Consider the following 5,505-nt stretch of genomic DNA (forward strand, 5'->3'; position numbering starts at 1 on the left):
TGCTAATGCTGTTAAATGACAGCACAGAGCTGCACACATCTGGTCTTCCCGCGAAGAAGAATACGATTATTCAAATGGGGCTCGATTCTACATTATTCCTCAGCTCAGTATCTAGGTCAGCGGGTGACTTCTCAGTGGGGAGTAATCCTTTATTTAATATTTAACTCAAACTTCTGGCAGCCGCAGTCAACCCTTTAATCTTAATAAAAGTCATTAGACTGTCAACAGACATGCATGGGCTTGTTGGGGCATTTCGCTATTGATGTGCATATTAACCACTCAAGGCCAAGCTAATGGACCAAAGTCTATTTGTGACGTATGCTATAGATTTACGTTGAGTTGTTTTCCAGAGAGTTTCTATAGAAAGCATAGTGAGATAAGTGCAAGGGTAACTTAGCGGGTTTCAACCTCTGACTCAAAAGTGACATTTAGAGACACGATTGAAAGGCAAATTTTGAGGCTTTCCTTTGCTTTGCATAGAGAACAAAGCACCTCCTGAAGAGGCTGTTGGAGGCCAAACCCTGCACCAAAGCAAACCGACTACACACAGCTCTACTTGTCCACATTAATGGCAATGGCTTTATGTCCATATTGATATAAAGAAGGGTTGTTCATGTGACCTTCGCCTTTGTTTAGTCAGTAAACAAAACACTAGTCTTGTTCTCATCTTCGAATCCAAAACAGAAATATAGCCTCATATTTCATCTAAGCGCTTCACATAGCGTGCGAGGTCATTAACGGTTTGGACAGGTTGTCAGGGAGGTCATCTCTGTGGTTTGTAAAACCTGACCTTCAGTATCCACCAAAGAACCAAATATAACTTCCATCACTGTCCTGGTGTGCCACTCACACGCACAACAAGAACAAGTTCAATCAGTGAAAACATGTGCTAGAAACCCAATAATTTGCTTTGGCAACCAATTCCCACCTCAGAAAAAAACTGTTAATTAAATACCGAAAAAAATAACAGATGTCCTTGTTTATATTTGACTGCGTGCTTTCAGATACAGTAACACGCAACCATGCCAGGATCTGAAGTAAATGCACCAGAGAGTCCAGCATCACCTTCAGAGCTGCTGGCAGCTTTACTGGACAGAGAGGCCGAGTCGAGTCACCTGCCCAGTGCTCCCATTGGCATCTCCTTAAACATCCAGTTCGGTTCAAAGCTTCTCCTTTAGCCTTCATCTCCATTCATGTGGTTGGAGCAATCTACCTCCCAGGTTTCTGTTAAACCTCTTTGCTCCCCCATAGCGATTGGTTCTCTCCTCCCCGTGGCCCAGCCAATCTAGTTTGTCCTTTGCAGAGGGCATTAGGTCCGTACTTACATCTCAGAACCCATTCATTATAGTATAACAATGGCCCGTGTGCCATAAATCATGGCCTTTAATATGATGTCTCATGTTTGGATGAAGGACTTCGGGCCGGGGTTCTGCAAATTACTGTTTCTCCAGTTGGAATTCTTGAGCAAAGGTCAAAGTTTTATTTTGAATTATTAATAGTTTACTATTGGGGTTAGTTTCTCTGATGATTACATCTGAGGCCAATTTTTGTTTGCTTGCAATAGAATGGCTCTCATTATCTTTTTATGCAACCAAATGAAAGTTCATTTAAATAATGTCCTCTGCAGAGGACACTGGGACCCGATAACTGTTTTCCACCTTTCACACACGGCAGGACAAAGAGCACCGCCAGGGTGTCTGGCCAGTGGATGACTAAGGAGAAAAAATCCCCCACTCTCAGCCAGTATTGTTTTTCTCTTTTATCTAAAAATACTGAAAGAAACTAAAGCACACACAAAAAAGGGTCAAAGCTGACTACTGAGAGACTGTTGACTCAGAAATCAAATCACTTATCGTGTAGCAACATCTGTAAACCACAATCACAGAAATCCATATTTAATTTTACTGTGCAAAGTATATTGTATTCATAGATTCTGTGTATTTATGATGTTGTAACGGACGTCCGCGGGTCTCCCGTCTTCCCTCTTGCCTCACTAAATCAAAGTTGATTGAATTCAAGAGGAAGAAAAACACAATAAAAGTATTTTTACGGGAAGTTCACGAGGCTCTGCGAGAGTGCATTTGATTCCGGCTCACTGAATAATGACAATTTCACTGGTTCCATCAGTCCTCCGTGGGGAGGCTCAGGCCCGCGCGAGGCTTTAGTGGCTGAGTTATGCCGCTGCATAAAGCAAAATGTCAGCTCTGCCGATACACTGTAAATCTCCCCATTGCATCAGCCTTATTAGCTTGTTGTCCATTAAATACAAACTGGGAGCGTTCGATCGTCGCGAGGCCATTAGATTGCGCCCATTGCATTGCCGAAGTCCTTTTCCTCTAACATATGACCATTCGCATGGGAAATTATGTGTGTGTGAGTTTGTCTGTATTTTCTGTATTGGTTGTGTGTGTGTGTGTGTGTGTGTGTGTGTGTGTGTGTGTGTGTGTGTGTGTGTGTGTGTGTGTATCCATGGCAATGCAATGTGATGTCCAACAACACCCTCCAGTGAAAATTACGTTTTTAACCTTGTTAACAAGTCTGTATGATGTCTGTTATGTTTTACAAGACATATCATGAGTAAAATAATGTCGAGGCCAAGGATTTCCTCTTTGGATCTACGGCCGTCCGATCACAGCCTCAGAATATAAAACAAACTTCAGGCTTTCAGGCAAGATAGGTCCCAAAATGAGGAAGAAGGTGTAAAGTTGCACATACTGTAAGCCATTTTTTAAGATCATGAGTCTTTGGACTTCCCCAGTGATCAGACCTCTTGGTTAGTCTCATGTTTCAGTTAAAGCTCAGTGCATATGGTGATTTTCTGGGCCAAATAGAAAGTCTTTGGAGCTGTTTGAGGAAGCCATGGAGGACAACTCCTATAAACTCCAACCAGCCACAATAAACTCCAACCAGCCACAACACCCATTGCATTCCATTCCAGCCCCCTTGAAACTGCGTCACGCTAAACTGACCTCTGCCTTGTGCTACTATGCCTTGCGAGTTTCATTTACATACCCACAAAATCAGGCAACTACTCAATCAGGAACAAGGGGTTAGCTAGCCTTCTCCCTACATTTAATTGCTGAGGCTATTTCATGAGATCAAACTAGGCCTTCAGGCAAGATAGGTCCCAAAATGAGGAAGAAGGTGTAAAGTTACAAAGCAGCCATTTTAAGACATGGGGGATTTGTTTATGAAAAAAAAAAAATGTGAGTGTATACTTTTGAGGAACAGAGAAGAGTTCTTGGGGTGTAATATAAACTGCCGGAGTCGGACTTTAAATTCTTCACCAGTGATAAGACCTCTTGTGCATTAGTCTCATGTTTCATTAGTCCATGGAGAGGACAACTCGGCTATAAACTCTAACCAGCCACAACACCCATTGAATTCCATCCCAGCCCTCTTGAATCTGTGTCACACTGAGCTGTGTTACAATCAGCTCTGAGGGGTGGGTCCTACATTTCACCCACTGCCCCATTAGATTTACTTAAGTTTAAACACAAAATCAGGTAACCACACTGTCAGGAACAAAGGGCTGGCACATCCCCACATTTAATAGCTGTGGCTTTTCCACGAGATCTTGAAGGTGTTAATGCACCATTATTTTTCCATCGTAAGCTTGTCTAGAGGTTTAGCTGAAAGTTTCATTGTGTGGGACCGCAACCTAGTCTCATCTTCCCACATGGAGTTCCCCACCCATCCCTCCAACCCTCCGACCCTTACTCTATCAGTCACTGACTGATTTCAGGGGCCTTGACTGCAAGACTGATGTTTCCATTACAGTAGTGAAACCCATCCATCTACTTACGCCCACACTCCTCTCGTCTCCCTCCGTACCAGGGCATCGCTCACGCACTGCGGTATGAATGGCCAGTGGCTACAGTATCTACCGCCGCGCTAGACTCCCAACTTAGCTCCATCCTCTGACCGTCATCATACATATTCATGGCCATTATATGAGATATGTGTAGAAGTTTGAGTGTAAGTGACTAGTTATATAGAATATAAGCGACCACATACACATTCAAAGCAATAACTTTGCTTGCTTCAAAGTGAAGGACTGTTAGTATAACTCTACCCGCATGATGTAGAGCTACAATTTGATATTTCAGTGGAGAATCTCAGCATGTTGTAGATCCTCTCATTTTAGAAAACCCTGCAGCCAGATCTGTGAAATTGAAATTACTTTCGAGAAGTAGAGTTTATGACTAGCTTAATTGCCCGATCCAAAGGTGATAATTGCCTTGACTCTCAGTCTTTCCATCCACCCATTTTGCAAAGATCAGATTTAGCCATGCAGTGAGGGTACCTCGCTATGTGTAACTCCCACACATCAATCTGGATTCCTGTCAGAAAGCCTTTTATGAATATTGCTGAAGAGCCACTCCACACTCACTTGAAAATCCACAAGCCAGAATAAAACTCTGATGCAGTGGGGCCTTTCTTCTACTACTACTGTACACGTTCAGCTCCAGTCCCTCTCCAAACACAGCAATTTCATGCTCCCGCCTTTTTTCAGGGTCTGAGATTGTGTAACTACTAAATAACTGCAAGGTAGAGATCACACTTCAAATGGATTTGAAACATGTAAACAAGTTCACTTCACAGGTCTCAAAATTGTTAAGCTTACCTTCAGATGGTGTTGTCTTTAAATGGAATGCTTCTCCTCTCTAGGCAGACTTTGCATTCTTTAGGTTAAACAATCGCTTTTCCTCCTTCAGGTGGGGTCAGTTAAAGAAAAGCTGTCTAACTTGTTTTGATTGTGTGTCTCCACAAGCCCACGGCGTGAGTAAAGCCAATGGAAAAAGTGTTGAGCTGAGATCAGATTTTCGTCTCACCCAAGCCAAAGTCCTTAGTGTGTGTGGCTGAAATCAGACCAGACCTTTCCCTTGCTCCTACCCAGCTCATTTCCCGGCAGAGCTCCTGGGTCATAGAATCGGTGAGCGGGACAGTCTTAACACCACACCACCCAGGAGGTTACCACGGGTAACCGGGGGTCTGCACTGAGCAATGAAAGCAATGACACTCACAGGAATCACCATGGCTACCGATTGGCTTTCTAACTGCGCCCAGCTGTGGGAACAGTCCCAGGCGAGTTCAGCGAGAGAGAGCCTGTCCGGCGGAGGTTTGCACACTCATTACTCTCTCGTTGACCACACATGTGTGTCTGATCTAAATCAGATCCTTCAGTTTACAGCACACATCTGACACAGCCCTTTGTGGCCTCTGGAGGTTAACCACAGGGGCTTAAGAAGCTGCTTAGACAAAAGTCACTGAAAAACAAACGGAAGAAGCTTGTGTGTTGTTCAAATACATTTACTCAGGTAACAACAAGGGGTGAAAGCAACTGAGCAAGTGACATGAGAGATGACAACTCAGCCACTCAAAGCCATAACTGTTATGTAAGAATAATGCATGATAATAATATGGGCCATGTCATCTTTATAGCCTGGCACTCTAGCAGGCTGTTTTATGACCCCTGTCCCTTGCGGCCATGTGACATCCATG

At 43.6% G+C, this 5,505-nt stretch overlaps 1 protein-coding gene across 1 annotated transcript in view; it reads right to left on the reverse strand.

Annotated features, from left to right (window-relative positions):
• The window catches only part of LOC134101661 (coiled-coil domain-containing protein 190), a 10,513-nt gene extending 5,608 nt beyond the window's left edge, over window positions 1–4,905 (reverse strand). The window contains exon 1 of the mRNA XM_062555376.1: window positions 4,628–4,905. The gene's annotated coding sequence lies outside the window, so the exon portion shown is untranslated. The remainder of the gene's footprint in view (window positions 1–4,627) is intronic.
• Window positions 4,906–5,505: the final 600 nt, after the last annotated feature.

The sequence above is a fragment of the Sardina pilchardus genome, chromosome 15 (assembly GCF_963854185.1).
Source record: "Sardina pilchardus chromosome 15, fSarPil1.1, whole genome shotgun sequence".
Taxonomy (NCBI): domain Eukaryota; kingdom Metazoa; phylum Chordata; class Actinopteri; order Clupeiformes; family Clupeidae; genus Sardina; species Sardina pilchardus.